This window comes from Staurois parvus, unplaced genomic scaffold, assembly GCF_062004578.1.
Source record: "Staurois parvus isolate SC_StPar_1 unplaced genomic scaffold, SC_StPar_1.0 ptg001195l, whole genome shotgun sequence".
NCBI classification, from domain to species: Eukaryota; Metazoa; Chordata; class Amphibia; order Anura; family Ranidae; genus Staurois; species Staurois parvus.
In genome coordinates this window covers 362,969-380,269 of record NW_028318991.1, presented here as the reverse complement: position 1 = coordinate 380,269, position 17,301 = coordinate 362,969, and the positions used below count along the sequence as shown (strand labels likewise).

At 46.2% G+C, this 17,301-nt stretch overlaps 1 pseudogene across 1 annotated transcript; it reads left to right on the top strand.

Annotated features, from left to right (window-relative positions):
• The first annotated feature begins 803 nt into the window (after positions 1-803).
• LOC149438304 (fatty acid-binding protein, liver-like) lies at positions 804-16,997 on the top strand (annotated as a pseudogene). Its single transcript, XR_016307930.1, has 4 exons — positions 804-865; positions 10,554-10,778; positions 13,018-13,107; positions 16,156-16,997. The product of XR_016307930.1 is annotated as a fatty acid-binding protein, liver-like (transcript).
• Positions 16,998-17,301: the final 304 nt, after the last annotated feature.

Genomic DNA, 17,301 nt, shown 5'->3' with positions numbered 1-17,301 from the left:
CACTGACACCAATGATGGGGCACTATTCCTCCCACTGACACCAATGATGGGGCACTATTCCTGCCACTGACACCAATGATGGGGCACTATTCCTGCCACTGACACCAATGATGGGGCACTATTCCTCCCACTGACACCAATGATGGGGCACTATTCCTCCCACTGGTGTGCATTGGAAGAGGGGTAGTCTTATACGGCGAGTATAGCCCAAACACTACATTTTAGCAGGAAAAGTAGGGGGTCGTCTTATACGCCGGAAAATACGGTATCTATTATTTTTTTGAAATGCACACAGTATCTGAAATGTATTTATTATCAGCTTCTTAAAGTCCTTTGCAGCAGAGATCAGACTAAGGGGGGGAGAGAAGCAGTACAAGGGACCAGTTGATTGTGCTCATGTGCTGATAGGAGGAGAAGGGGACGTGACAGAAAGTTTCGGCTTCCTGCTTCTCTCTTTACTGTTCAGTCATGGGCTGGGGGAAAGGCAAGACCTGTAAGTGTTCGTTAACTGCAGCAGAGAAAAATGGGGTTCCTGCCCTGCCAAACAGGACTGTGCTGTGTGGCAGAGCTGTGTAGATCTCAGGACTGGAGGGATAGAAATACAAATCCTTTTGTCAGATAAGACCTGTATAAATATTTCAGCCATATGTTTGAGGTTAATATTATATAAAGGCTGGTATGTGTGAAATGTATTATATATTTTGTTGTTTCTCCTGGTTTAAGGTTCCTGCTGGTTTCTCCTTGATCAGTGATGGTCCGGTGAGCTAAGCAGTGTGTGAGATGATTCAGTAGGAGTTGGGACCATGGGGCAGAAGAAAAAGCCATTTCTCAGGTTACTGGATTACCTGGGGATCATAGGCGCAAGGTAAGCCATGGTTCCTTTTCATGTTTTATCACTGGAGTACTACAGCAGGCATCACTCGGGCAGTTTAGTTCTATACCCAAAACACACATACATTGTCAGCAGCAATCCACTGCCTATCCAGAGCACCTTTTTATTCTTAGTCATTTCAGATCATACACTAGAAGGATAGATGACATTTTGGCAAAAATCAATATTTCATCTCTCTGTTCTCTCCCTCCTCTTTGGCTCAGAAACAGCAGCGGGAACCATTGGCTTCTGCTGCTGTCAATCACAGCCAGTGAGGAGGAAGCCTGGCCAGGCTGTGCTTTGTGAGTCAATGGACACTCAGAGCTGGCTCGGCAGTGAACCTGCACGAGTGCTCCCATAGCCAGTGGCTTGCTATGAGGACGCTTGGCAAAGGGGGAGGAGCCAGGACCACCAGCGGGGGGACCTGAGGGGAGTGCAGAGCAGGTATGTATGACATGTTTATTATTTTAAAGAAAATTAAATGGGTTTAGAATCACTTTAAGTTGCTGTTCTGAGACAATTACAGGGGATTGCCATATCTGTTCTCCTTTTGAAAATGTAAAAGTCAACATATTTTTCAGTTTAAATCCGTTAAATACATTTAAGATGCATCAAAACAAAAGTATTGTAACAAAAAAAAACCAAAGAACATTTTGTCCTCTATCTGCAATGCTGCTGAGAAGGACCCTTTCTCGCTGTGTGGAGGCAACGGTTGCCTTTCAGAGATCTGATACCCCACTGCTGAGTCAGAGACAGAACTCTCCAATCTGCAAGGTGCATGAGTGTCGCTGATCCCAAAGCTATAGGTCTGTCCTCTGCAGAACAACCGCTGCTTCCACAGAGAGAGCAAGGGTCCTTCACTGCACAATGCTGTCAGGGGACAGGCTTTTCTTCTCAGACTGTGACTGCTTACTATAGGAAACACACAGACGTTGTATACTTTTTTGTTTTGAAGCCAGCAACTGAATGTTCAGCTTGGTACACACTACAAGTTTGTTTGTTTTTTCCGTTCAGCCCAGCTGTGATCCTGCCAGTAGGGTTGAATTCAGGATTCTGTGTTGGCCACGTGAGTTATTTCACACCAAACTCCATAAACGGTGTCATCATGGACCTGCCTTTGTGCACCTGGACTCAATAATTTGGCAGCGTTTAGCCATGTAGTGTATGTACTGTATGATACAGCCAGCTAATTTCAGAAACCAGTTCACTGTGGTCTCTGGAAGGCTAAAGTCTGCCCATTTCATGCCACTTGTAGACATACATTATGCCATCCAGCACACTGATACAAGAAATGTTCACTTTTTGGTTGTCAGTGGTTTTTTATAAATATAACATTTTGATGGGTGTGCATAGACAGACTTGGGTCACTCTCTCCTAGTAGAAGAGAATTGGGAAGTTGGTTCAGTACATTGTGTAGGTACAGCTAAACCTGCATGGTCTCCATTTGCTGATATGCTTGCATCAGGTCTTGGGACCATAGAAATTCCAATCTATTGGCCAGTCTCTGCGTCTTCTTTGGTTTTTAAAGTGGTAATAAAGTCTCCATTTTTTTTGCCTTTTTAATATATCAAAATCCACAAATAAAACACTCCTCTGTAAATCATTTAATTTACAAATATGAGGAAACACTTATCCCTTATTGACATCTACCTTTTTTTAGATCATTGAGAGTTGTCTGGGTTCTTGCAGCCCGCCCTTCCAGATCCGTCCTTCTCCAGCTGCTGTCTGTAGGCTGATGCCTCCTGTGATCTCTGACATGGATATCCCAGGAGGCTGCTGGACTGTAGTAGAAGTCATATTTGATAGAGTAAGGAGTTAATGCCCCTGTTGTTTGTTCCATCTATTTCCCTTTGGGAAATGTCCTTTTACTTCCAGTTCTATGGAAAAAATCTGTCCAAAGTGAGATCTATTTGTCTATAAATTCCATTGAAAAGAATTTATTGTAAAGTAATATTGCCAAAAGAAGTTAAAAAAACCCCAATGAGCTGAAGTGGTTAATGCCCATGGTTTTGAAATTGGATGTTTAACAAGCATATATAGTGTGATGGTAAGGTGTCCACAGAACGCTGCCTGTATTATGTAACATTTCCTGTAATAGAAGTCTGCAAGTTCAAGACACATATTTCTCTCAGTACATTTCCTTTATTTCTGTCTTCTTTAGGGAGATTCTTCCTTACCTTCTTTCTATTCAACAAATGTTAAGCTGGCCATACACGAGTTTACTTCAAACATTTTTATTTTAAGAACATGTAGCCTACAAATTTCTAACAGTGAATGTAGATTTTGTTTGGGAAAATCTATTTATTCCAGAATTGAATGTTAAAAGTCAAAACAAAATGTTTAAGTACTCTCGAACGATATTCGTCAAGTCATTGAATTTACTAAGAATTTACATACGGATTTCCATACAATTGTTCAAATGAACATTCATTTGGAAATCTACTAGTTCATGGCCAGCTTTAGAATAAATGAAAGGGAAGATAAATTGTTTCTATCAGGGCACAGACAACATTTAAGCCTGACAAAAGGTTCAAAAGCTTCTCTACAGTGGTGGATTACCGTATTTTCCGGCGTATAAGACGACTTTTTACCCCTTGAAAATCTTCTCAAAAGTCGGGGGTCGTCTTATACGCTGGTATACGGCATACTGACACTTTTTAGGGGGGCGGTGCCGCCGCCCCCCCCCCCCTTCCAACAGAAGGGACAATAAGTACAGGGGTGGGCAGGGGCTGCTGTTTCTTACCTGGCTCCGGTCCCACGACGATCCGGTCCAGGAAGCGTGGCTGCTCCTTCAGTTTGACCACTGGATGTTCGCGTGGCTGTTCGGCTCTGCCTCCTCACCGGTGATTGGCCGCGAGAACTGTAGCTCAGGAAAGGCACACAGGTGGCCAATCACCGGCGAGGAGGCATAGCCGAGCGGCCCCGCGAAAATTGAGTGAAGGAGCGGCCGGTAAGTGTGCCGTGTAGAGGTGCTGCTGCAACCACATATGCTGGCTGCAGCAGCACCATACTAGAACGGGTCAGCAAGTGTAATTGGTGTCAGTGGGAGGAATAGTGCCCCATAATTGATACCAATGATGGAGCACTATTCCTCCCACTAACACCAACGATGGGGCACTATTCCTCCCTCCCTCTGACGCCAATAATGGGGCACTATTCCTCCCCCCCACTGACACCAATAATGGGGCACTATTCCTCCCCCCCACTGACACCAACGATGGGGCACTATTCCTCCCCCCCACTGACACCAACGATGGGGCACTATTCCTCCCCCCCACTGACACCAACGATGGGGCACTATTCCTCCCCCCCACTGACACCAACGATGGGGCACTATTCCTCCCCCCCTCTGATGCCAATAATGGGGCACTATTCCTCCCCCCCACTGACACCAACGATGGGGCACTATTCCTCCCCCCCACTGACATTAACGAGGGGGCACTATTCCTCCCATCCCCCCCACTGACACCAATGATGGGGCACTATTCCTCCCCCCCACTGACACCAATGATGGGGCACTCTTCCACCCCCCACTGACACCAATAATGGGGCACTATTCCACCCCCCCACTGACACCAATGATGGGACACTATTCCACCCCCCCACTGACACCAATGATGGGACACTATTCCTCTCACTGACACCAATGATGGGGCACTATTCCTCCCACTGATACTAATGATGGGGCACTATTCCTCCCACTGACACCAACGATGGGGCACTAGTCCTCCCCCCCACTGACACCAACGATGGGGCACTATTCCCCCCCCCCACTGACACCAACGATGGGGAACTATTCCTCCCACTGATACTAATGATGGGGCACTATTCCTTCCACTGATGCCAATGATGGGGCACTATTCCTCCCACTGACACCAATGATGGGGCACTATTCCTTCCACTGACACCAATGATGGGGCACTATTCCTCCCACGGATACCAATGATGGGGCACTATTCCTCCCACTAATACCAATGATGGGGCACTAGTCCTCCCCCCCACTGACACCAACGATGGGGCACTAGTCCTCCCCCCCACTGACACCAACGATGGGGCACTAGTCCTCCCCCCCCCACTGACACCAACGATGGGGCACTAGTCCTCCCACTGACACCAACGATGGGGCACTAGTCCTCCCACTGACACCAACGATGGGGCACTATTCCTCCCACTGACACCAACGATGGGGCACTATTCCTCCCACTGACACCAATGATGGGGCACTATTCCTCCCACTGACACCAACGATGGGGCACTATTCCTCCCACTGACACCAACGATGGGGCACTATTCCTCCCACTGACACCAACGATGGGGCACTATTCCTCCCACTGACACCAACGATGGGGCACTATTCCTCCCACTGACACCAACGATGGGGCACTATTCCTCCCACTGACACCAACGATGGGGCACTAGTCCTCCCCCCCACTGACACCAACGATGGGGCACTAGTCCTCCCCCCCACTGACACCAACGATGGGGCACTAGTCCTCCCCCCCACTGACACCAACGATGGGGCACTAGTCCTCCCCCCCACTGACACCAACGATGGGGCACTAGTCCTCCCCCCCACTGACACCAACGATGGGGCACTAGTCCTCCCCCCCACTGACACCAACGATGGGGCACTAGTCCTCCCCCCCACTGACACCAACGATGGGGCACTATTCCTCCCCCCCCACTGACACCAACGATGGGGAACTATTCCTCCCCCCCCCCACTGACGCCAACGATGGGGCACTATTCCCCCCCCAACTGACACCAACGATGGGGCACTATTCCCCCCCCCCACTGACACCAATGATGGGGCACTATTCCACCCCCCACTGACACCAATGATGGGACACTATTCCTCCCACTGACACCAATGTTGGGACACTATTCCTCCCACTGACACCAACGATGGGGCACTAGTCCTCCCCCCCACTGACACCAATGATGGGAAACTAGTCCTCCCCCCCCACTGACACCAATGATGGGGCACTTGTCCTCCCCCCCACTGACACCAACGATGGGGCACTAGTCCTCCCACTGACACCAACGATGGGGCACTAGTCCTCCTATTTTTTGCACCATAAGACGCACTTTTTTCCCCCCAAAAAAGGGGGGAAAATGTCAGTGCGTCTTATGGAGCGAATATGGAGCGGCCGGTCCGGTATTTCCACTGCCGCCGTGTCAGAATACCGGGCCGGCCGCTCAGCTCTACAGCGGGACCTTATAGAGATGACTGCTGACCTTTGGGGAGGGGGGGGAGCGGGTACCTGAATTTGACAGGTACCCGCTCCCACTTCCGTGGAGTTGTTCTTTCATCTTACCTGTTCCTCTATCCAGCGGCGCGGTCTTCCCGGCTTCTGTAGTGTGGGCATGACAGCCGGGTGCCAAGTGCGCATGCGCAGGAAGCGGTGCTTTTTGTGAATGGTAAGGCGGCACCTGGGACACATAACAGATCCCAGAAGCCGCCGGACCAATCAGAAAGCGCAAGTGCTTCTCGCTCATGCGCACTGGGCACCCGGCTGTCATGCCGAGCGCCATTACAGAAGCCGGGAAGACAGCGCGCGGCTGGATAGAGGAACAGGTAAGATGAAAGAACAACTCTGCGGAAGTGGGAGCGGGTACCTGTCAAATTCAGGTACCCGCTCCCCCCCCCCCCAAAGGTCAGCAGTCATCTCCTGTACTGTCCGCAGTCTCTGGTCATCCCTGTACTGTCCGCAGTCTCTGGTCATCTCCTGTACTGTCCGCAGTCTCTGGTCATGTCCTGTACTATGTCCACAGTCTCTGGTCATCTCCTGTACTGTGTCCGCAGTCTCTGGTCATCTCCTGTACTGTGTCCGCAGTCTCTGGTCATCTCCTGTACTGTGTCCGCAGTCTCTGGTCATCTCCTGTACTGTGTCCACAGTCTCTGGTCATCTCCTGTACTGTGTCCGCAGTCTCTGGTCATTCCCTGTACTATGTCCGCAGTCTCTGGTCATCTCCTGTACTGTGTCCGCAGTCTCTGACCGTCTCCTGTACTGTCCGCAGTCTATGGTCATCTCCTATACTGTGTCCACAGTCTCTGGTCATCTCCTGTACTGTGTCCGCAGTCTCTGGTCATCTCCTGTACTGTCCGCAGTCTCTGGTCATCTCCTGTACTGTCCGCAGTCTCTGGTCATCTCCTGTACTATGTCCACAGTCTCTGGTCATCTCCTGTACTGTGTCCGTAGTCTCTGGTCATCTCCTGTACTGTGTCCGCAGTCTCTGGTCATCTCCTGTACTATGTCCGCAGTCTCTGGTCATCTCCTGTACTATGTCCGCAGTCTCTGGTCATCTCCTGTACTATGTCCGCAGTCTCTGGTCATCTCCTGTACTATGTCCGCAGTCTCTGGTCATCTCCTGTACTATGTCCGCAGTCTCTGGTCATCTCCTGTACTGTGTCCGCAGTCTCTGGTCATTCCCTGTACTATGTCCGCAGTCTCTGGTCATCTCCTGTACTGTGTCCGCAGTCTCTGACCGTCTCCTGTACTGTCCGCAGTCTATGGTCATCTCCTATACTGTGTCCACAGTCTCTGGTCATCTCCTGTACTGTGTCCGCAGTCTCTGGTCATCCCTGTACTGTGTCCGCAGTCTCTGGTCATCCCCTGCACTGTGTGCGCAGTCTCTGGTCATCTCCTGTACTGTGTCCGCAGTCTCTGGTCATCTCCTGTACTGTCCGCAGTCTCTGGTCATCTCCTGTACTGTCCGCAGTCTCTGGTCATCTCCTGTACTGTGTCCGCAGTCTCTGGTCATCTCCTGTACTGTGGCCGCAGTCTCTGGTCATCCCTGTACTGTGTCTGCAGTCTCTGGTCATCTCCTGTACTATGTCTGCAGTCCATTAGTTCAGAATTTTTTTTTCCTGTTTTCTGCCTCTAAAACCTAGGTGCGTCTTATGGTCAGGTGCGTCTTATGGAGCGAAAAATACGATTCCAAAAGGTACATTAAGTATCAATCAAATTTAATAAGGTCTGGAAACGTCTACTGTGCATGCTTGATGTCTCAGAACAGATACACCACCTCCATTAAATCACTAGTTATTTCCTGAGACTCCATAGTCCACAGGCACTCAATCTTTCCATCATGCCACAATGTGCCAACAATTTTTTCCATCTCTTTTTTTTTTTATCAACTTCTTTCTTCACCCCAGTCTGGAAAAATGTCCAAATGTAAAAAGGTTACAGAGTTTTGGTAAATCAAAATGAAACATCAGCTTGTGTAAAAACAAATAAAATAATCAATTAAGACAGCATAGTAACTTGTTTGCTGATCCTTGAAGGAAGAATTTCTCTGGTGGTCTGGGCTTTGGGCACGGATTTCACAAATTGCTAATAGTTCATTTTGTAGCCCTCACTCAACTCCACTGTAAATTGTCTAGTCTAGACTCTTGTTCCCAAGTAAATCACATCATACTGCTATTCTATGAGTAGCACTACCCCCTTAGGGGCTGCTGAATTTTTACTTGGGTCTCCCTATGCTCTGCACAGCCAGGCAACACACATTTTCCACACTTTGCACACTGGAGCCAAAGAACAGCCCTTGAGCTTTGTTTTGTGATTTTATTAAGGGGCTACGAACTTAGATGGGGTCTAGGGGTATATGGGATGCCCGAGGAACTGCAGAACTTGAGAACAAACTCCTTAGCAACTATGTACAGAAATGTGGATTTATTTATTTATTACAGGAACTTTTAGCAACAGTCTCTTTTCTGGAAGAGCACCAATGGCTCTTTGGTGTACCTCCTCACACCCCAGATGAATTCTCCTCTTCATCCATCTGCCTGAGGGTATCCCTGGACAAGGGGGTCCAGGGCCAGAAGCTGCTAATTTAGCACAAGCAGTCCCAGATGAGGAGCTAATTGGGTCTTGCACCTGACGTCCCTTTCCCCTTATCCGGCTCATGGGGTGTAAGAGTACTCACTCTGTCCTCTCCTGTTATCTTGGTGGATTGGTGGCTGCATTCAGACCTTATGCTGGGCTGGCTCCTTCCCTGCTGCTCAGGCTGTCCTCCCTAGGAGATGTTGAGGCAGTGGAGATCCTCTTTTTTTCAAGCAACCTGACTGTAGGTGAGATCCCCTCCCTGGGGCCCCCTTCCAGGCTCCACACTCCAGCCTTCCTCAATCCATTTTCCATCCGACATTGCACACCTTCCCCAGGCTCTGCACATTTGAGGGTTTCCCTGGTCACCATGCTCAACCTCCTGCCAGGGTCCCTCAAGCATGCAGATCTAAGCCTCCTCCACCCCCTCCAGAAAGCTCTCAGGTTTCTGGAGAGGTGAGAGGGCCCCAGAAAGCTGTGACCTGTTAGAGCCTCCCAGCCTTTCCTGAGGTAACCTCACTCCCAGGCTGACTCATTCCCTGGCTGCTACTCAGCCTCTTTCTAATACTATCTGACTAACCTGGAGGGTGTTACATACTGTATGTGCTAGCTGCAAAGAAGTTCCTGTTTGTTTAGATACAGCATATTCAGTCACCTTCAGATATCCCAAATTGTATTCTAAAATAGGTTCTCATCTTAAAATAATTTCATTATGGTGAAGAAGAAAGCAAATATTGAACATAAATAAAAGTCATTCTAAAAAAAAAAAAAAAAAATCCTCTCATCCTTTTCCTGGTGTAGCCACCAGTCCTTTTCACTGCTGAAGGCAAAGAGTCTTGTTGAAGTCAGACTGTTATCAATCACCAAGCTAATTGACCACTAGCTACACCAGCCTCTCAACCAGGATTTGTGGAACCTCAATGTTCCTCCAGAGGTTGCTAGGGGTTCCATGAGCAAATCAATTCTGCCTTTCAGATACTGTATGTAACCACTGACATAAATGCACATTTTATCTGAAATGGCGGAATTCTTCACTCTCACCAAAACTGTAAGGAGCTTTCTTCCCACTGACCATCATTCAGATGTGCTGTGAGCTGTAGATATAGTACTTGTATATATTAGTGGGGGTTCCCTGAGACCTCACAGTTAATTCAAGGGTTCCTCAGTGTTACAAGAGATCAGAAAGGCCAAGTTATACCTAATAACTATTCTATCTGTATGTCATAGCAAGCCAAGAGCTGCCTCTATTCATCTATATGACCTGTACCCACAATCTCCTTAAGGGCTTGTTCACACTTGACTACATTTCTAACTCTTACACTCTCCTACAACATTGGTATTGGCAGTAGACAGACATTAAAGAGCTTTAGTGAGGGTGTTAGACTGGTGTTTCACTAGCGTTAAAAATGCCCCCTAAACTCCCTATGCACAGTTTTGAAGCGTTTTATAAGCATTTTACAAGCGTTAAACCCACACCACAAATGCCTATAATAAACTGTCATGTTATTAACGTGCCACAACTGAACTGCAAACGCCCCGCAAATGCCTGCCAGAGCATCACCATACACTTGAATGGGAGTCTTTGAAAGGCTTCAAACTCCTCCAGACTCAACATGAGGCTTCAATTTTATAATAATGTGAACAGCACTGTGTGCCATCAATAAAATCATTTGCATAGGCATTTGAGGAGCGTTAACAACATCCCTTAAATGCCTGCTTTCCGTGCCAGTGTGAACTAAGCCAAATACCAGCACCAGCGGGTTGCAATGTCCTGGCAACCCCAAAGCAATCCTGAAATATGTGTGTGGATGCTTAGATGTGTGGCTGAGACCAGTTTGGATGCAATGCCCATGCAGGCTAGTTTATGGTTTCTGGAAAACACATAACAAAGGTATTTTACTGATTTCATGGGTTCCTGATGACGTAATCCAGAAAAGAAAAGATCTGAAGACCATCACAGAAATTGTCCAGACTGGAAACCATTTTGTGATGACAGTGACCACAGGGCCCAGTGTCCTACGCAATGATTCACAGTCAGTGAGGAGGTTGAACTGGATTCACCGACTCATGGGAAAGTTACGGTAAGAACACCAATAGGAGGAGTTGTTAGAGGATGAAATGGTAATATTAACTTGTAGTTTTAGATAAAACTGAGCATCAAAATATCACAGTGTACTGGAACCTTGTTAGAAACACAATATTGTTTCTGTTTCAGAAAGGAAAGAACGTAAAAACTCCATGCCTATAGTGTCCTTGCGGGATTGAAACCCCGGACTTTAAAGCCTCGTTCACACCATGGTGCAGAGATGTCAGTTTTTCTGCAATCGCGCAACAAAATCAGTTGTTCTCTATGTGCCCTGTTCACACCACAACACTGGTATCACATGCAGTTTTTTTCTGAGCAGGAATCTGCAACATGTATAAAACTCATTGAAGCATGTATGAAAAATGTCTCTGCAAATGAAATCTGCAGGTCCGTTTCCATCAGTTTTTCTGCATGTATGGTGTGAACGTGGCCTAAAGCCTGACAATGTGGAATGAGATGCGTATCCTTACGCTCCATCTGGCCAATTGATGAATCTAAAATATAACCTTTAATGAGAGATATATAAAATGTATGCTGAGTTGTAATTAATGCCTATTGGAGTGGAATGTACTGCGCACAACAGTATGACTGGAGACCATTACAATTGTTTACCTTCCATCCAAATGGTTAATAACACCAGACAAGATCAAATACCATACCGTTTTAGATGAAGTGACGGCATAAAGAAGACACCGTAGTTTGATCATAAACCTATCAGATGGAATATATCATCTCTATTATGGAGATAAAGTTACCCAATGGACATGGAACAAAACAACAGAACAATCGAGTATTTTTAATGCTTGTATACAGAGTTTGTTTTCTGTTCCATAAACTACTTTTATTCACTTGCAATGTGCCTTTGAATTGGTTAGCAACTTTGACTACTCCTGCTAAGATCTCTCCTCTTCTGGGAATGTCTAATTACTATGTGTGCTGGCCCAGCTCCTCTACCCCTCCTCTCTCTTTCCTACATAACCCTTTATGTAGCAGCTGGCTGAGGAGTGAAGGGGAATACTATAGAGCAGGGGTGTCAAACTTGCAGCCCTCCAGCTGTTGCAAAACTACAAGTCCCATCATGCTTCTACCTTTGGGAGTCACACTTGTAACTGTCAATCTTGCAATGCCTCATGGGACTTGTAGTTTGGCAACAGCTGGAGGGCCACCAGTTTGACACCTGGGCTTTTGGCTGTCTATACAAAGGAAGCTTCTATCAGTAAATAAAAGGCAGACATTACATTAAATGCACATATATTCTTAAGAGATTTATTATTTAAATGGTGACAAGGTCTCTTTAACAAGTTTATTTAACCTAAGTTTTTTGATGGCAGAGCAAAGCCTGTACAAACCAAAGTAAAAGGCTGGGAAGATCACATATAATGCTGAAGAAGCAGCTAATGTCCTTCTTGTCTACACTGATTTCTCCACTGTACGTTGGAGGCATCAATGGCTGTCTCATAGGCTGGACTTCAGACGTCTGTCTTTGTTCATCTTCATTATGAAGATGAAACGTGGCTGGGTCTTCCAACATGACAATGATCCCAAACATACTGCCCAGGCAACGAAGGAATGGCTTCGTAAGAAGCATTTCAAGGTCCTGGAGTGGCCTAGCCAGTCTCCAGATCTCAACCCCATAGAAAACCTTTGGAGGGAGTTGAAAGTCCGTGTTGCTCAGCGACAGCCCCAAAACATCACTGCTCTAGAGGAGATCTGCATGGAGGAATGGGCCAACATACCAGCAACAGTGTGTGCCAACCTTGTGAAGACTTACAGGAAACGTCTGACCTCTGTCATTGCCAACAAAGGATATATAACAAAGTATTGAGATGAACTTTTGATATTGACCAAATACTTATTTTCCACCATAATTTGCAAATAAATTCTTTCCAAATCAGCCAAAGTGATTGTCTGGATTTTTTTTCTCATTTTGTCTCTCATAGTTGAGGTCTACCTATGATGCCAATTACAGGCCTCTCTCATCTTTTTAAGTGGGAGAACTTGCACAATTGGTGGCTGACTAAATACCTTTTTGCCCCACTGTGTGTGTGTGTGTGTGTGTGTGTGTGTGTGTGTGTGTGTGTGTGTGTGTGTGTGTGTGTGTGTGTATATATATATATATATATATAATTTGTCTGTGAAATACAGTTATATTCATTCTGTTATTTAAAAAAAAGGAATTTATTGAAAAGAAAAAAACATGAATCTGTACTATTTTTGTTTTTTTACTATTCCAGGCTGTCGTTAATCTAGTGGATGGCAAGCTGGTTGCGCAGCTTAAGGAGGTCCTCTCAGTCACTGAAGTCTCCGGAGATCTTCTCATCTCTGTAAGGATAATATGCTTCTTCTACCTGAACACCAAATGTACATTTAGGGATCATGCATAGAAAACGGTCGAACCTTATTTTTTAAACTGGGGGAACAGCCAGTAGCAACCAGTGTCAGTGGAGTGAAATACCAAACTAATGAATTGAGATATGATCAAGAATATGTATATATTGCACACATGAATACCGTCATCTGCATCATTAATGTACGTGTTCCAAAAATGATAATTGTTGTATCTTAGTGCACGCTTTTGAAACAAATCAGCTGGCTGCAGATTGAGAGAGAAATGTAAAATAACAAAAAGTAGAATATTCCTTTAAGTAATTTTATTTGAAGGTCTTGTGCAAGCAGCTGTAAATTATGCTTGTTGCTGGGGTGCCACGGAGCCACAGCTAAAGTGTACGTTTGCCCGTTGAGATTTATAGAAAACCGCAAGACCCCTAGTAACCCATTTTGTAACGGGGCTTGCAAATGGCTGTGGGATGGTGCCAAGAGGCACAAGTCCCTGCCATGCTTCTTCTTGCTACCAGAACAACAACCCTCCTGCTATATCCTAAGGAAGAAATGTCCACACAAAAAGTTAGGATTGCTGCGTTTTACTGATGTTACTTTAAGATGGCATTACAGTCACATCATGTGGACATACTATCCAGGGTCACTTGACAGCATATTGTCAATCACATATAGTGGACGAACCGCAGCAGTCACATGAGGAAGCAGCACACAGTACACTTTAGTATGCCATCTTCCCTACTTAGTCCTTTTCCTCCCGAGGTCATCAGTACTCTTGTTCTGGTTTGCCTTAGGCTGTCGGTATCCAGCTCACTGCTCCTTACAGGTAGCCTTCCTGAGACAGGACCACTGCACTCAACTCTGGCTTGGGCACATCTTCTACCAGGTCTTCCAAGGGAATAGCCTCTCCAAGGAACACTTGGCCTGGCCTAAAAGGCCTTTTGCAGCCTCTCTAGCCTCCCCATAAGAGTCAGGATTACTAAAGCCAGCTCTTCTGGGTGCAGGTCTACATTTCCCTGTCCTCCAGCCTTGTCCAGAGCCTCCACTTGCTGACTACATCTGACTGAAGGTGGGATCTCTATCTCCAATGCCCCAACTGCACTAGGGCTGCTCCCAACCAGGCTTATATGTGGGCACTGACTCATCCAATACATCACTACAGGAGGGTTCTAGCTAAAAGGGGCTTAGCACCTGATGACACTATTCTCTGTAACCAGACACTATTCATGAACAGAGCCACTTCGTGGCAGACTAGCTAAGTGCACCTGCTTACACTTTTACTAAGGTTTTGCTTTATGTAGTTCCCCACGGAGAACATTTTTGCTAGGCCTCATGACATCCTGGTTTATTCAGAATATACATTGTAAAACCATGGTTGTGAACAAATAATGTACACATGTACAGTTGCAAGAAAAAGTATGTGAATTATTATTATGTGCAGTTTTGCATGAATTGGGCATAAAATGTGCTCTGAACGTCATCTAAGTCATAACAATAGAAGAACACAGTCTGCTGAACATAATACTACACAAACATTAGATGTCACCATGGTTTAATTGCACATAACATGTAAACATTCACAGTGCAGGGAGGAAAAAGTATGTGAGGCCCTAGCTTAATGACTTCTCCCAGAGCTAATTGGAGCCAGGAGTGAGCCTACCTTGACTCCAATCAGTGTGATGATATTGGATGTGTTGCTGACAGCTGTCCTGCCCTTAAAAAACACACACCTGTTTTGGGTTTACTGGTTTCAAAAAGCACTGTCTGATGTGAACCATGCCTCGCAGAAAAGAGCTCTCCGAAGACCTACAATCAAGAATTGTTGACTTGCATGAAGCTGGAAAGGGTTACAAAAGTATCTCCAGAAGCCTTGATGTTCATGTGTCCACGGTAAGGCAGACTGTCTACACATGGAGAAAGTTTAGCACTGTTGCTACTCTCCCTAGGCATGCTCGCCCTGTAAAAATGACTGCAAGAGCACAGTGCAGAATGCTGCATGAGGTAAAGAAGAATCCCAGAGTGTCAGCTAAAGACCTACAGAAATCTCTGGCACATGCTAACATTTTTGTTGACACATCTACAATAAGGAAAACATTAAACAAGAATGGAGTACATGGGAGGACACCACGGAGGAAGCCATTGCTGTCCAAAAAGAATATTGCCGCACGTTTGAAGTTTGCAAAAGAGCACCTGGATGTTCCACAGCACTACTGGCAAAATATACTGTGGACAGATGAAACCAAGATTGAGATGTTTGGGAAGAACACAACACTATGTGTGGAGAAAAAAAGGCACAGCACACCGACATCAAAACCTCATCCCCACTGTAAAACATGGCGGAGGGAGCATCATGGTTTAGGGCTGCTTTGCTGCCTCAGGGCCTGGACGGATTGTTGTCATTGATGGGAAAATGAATTCCAGAGTTTATCAAGACATTTTGCAGGAAACGTACGACCGTCTGTCCGCCAACTGAAGCTCCGCAGAGGATGGGTGATGCAACGGGACAATGACCCAAAGCATACAAGTAATTCAACAAAACAATGGCTGCAACAGCACAGAATACGCCTTCTGGAGTGGCCCAGTCAGAGTCCTGACCTCAACCCGATTGAAATGCTGTGGCATGACCTTAAGAGAGCGATTCACACCAGACATCCCAAGAATATTGCTACACTGAAACAGTTTTGTGAAGAGGAGTGGTCCAAAATTACTCCAGATCGTTGTGCAGGTCTGATCTGCTACTACAGGAAACGTTTGGTTGAGGTTATTGCTGCCAAAGGTGGTCAACCAGTTATTAAGTACAAAGGTTCACATACATTTTCCTCCCTGCACTGTGAATGTTTACATGTTATGTGCAATTAAACCATGGCAACATCTAATGTTTGTGTAGTATTATGTTCAGCAGACTGTGTTCTACTGTTGTGACTTAGATGACGTTCAGAGCACATTTTATGCCCAATTCATGCAAAACTCCATGTAATCCCAAGGGGTTTACATACTTTTTCTTGCAACTGTATGTGTTTGTTTCTTTCTTTCAGATTTTGACTTACAAAGGAATTGTCTACAAGACAGTTGGCAACAGACTCCAGTAGAAGAGCAGCTTCTATCTGTTCAACAGTTAACCAAATATAATAAATATCATGATGAAAATAATAAAGTTCTCCTGCCTATCAATAGAAGTTTCTTGGAGGGTCAAGTGCTGACTGGTCCTCAGCTGTTTCCCCTGTGTCAAGAGGAGGGGTTGGCTCTGAGGAAGAGGCAAGTCCTCAAAACGCATTAGCCAGTTGGAAGTCCACAGTTCCCATTGTGGACAGACACGCAGTGCAGATCGGACAGAGCTGTTCCTTTATGATGTGCCTTTGAGTGTATTGCCATTTTGTGGGTACAATACCTACTTTTATTAAATACATTTTTTAAGGTAATGCACTAGGCCAGTGCGCCCTCTGTTTGTTTCTTGCTTTATTCACTACATTTGGACTCCCCCGGTCTTTTGAGGACAGCAAGGCGTGCATATTCCAGGACATTCAGGATGTGGTCATAATCTGTACTTCGCCCATCCTCTGGAACTCTCTACCCCAATCCATCAGACTGTCACCTTCCCTCCTCGCCTTCAGGTGCACCCTGAAAACCCATCTCTTCAGGGAAGCCTACCCCACCCTCACCTAATTGCTGATCTACACTCCTCCTACTACTCCATCCCCCACAGCCACTTCCTCCTGTACCACTATCCCCTCCCTCCTAGATTGTAAGCTCGAAAGAGCAGGGCCCTTGAACCCCTCGTGTTTTGTCTTGTTACTGTATTGTCTCATGTACTGTCCCCCACTATAATGTACAGCGCTGAGCAAACGTTTTGGCGCTATATAAATAATGTATAATAATCCCTAAGCGCAGGAGTATCTGGGTTTGCTGTTCCTTTACTGTTGTTTCCCGTGTCCTGTGCTATTCTTGTATGATTCCCTTGTTTCTGACCTAGCTTCGGATTCTGCTCCTGACTTGTTTCTAAGTTCCTAACCCAGCTCTGCTCATGAATCGGTACCTCGCTGCCCACCTGTTGATGACCCTGGCTATTCCTGTGACCACGCTCCTGTCTCTGATTCCGGCTTCCAGTCCTGCTCAAGTGCCTGCCTGCCTGCCTGGCTGTTTGCTGTACAAATTCTGTACACCATTGAGTGTTCCTGCTTCAA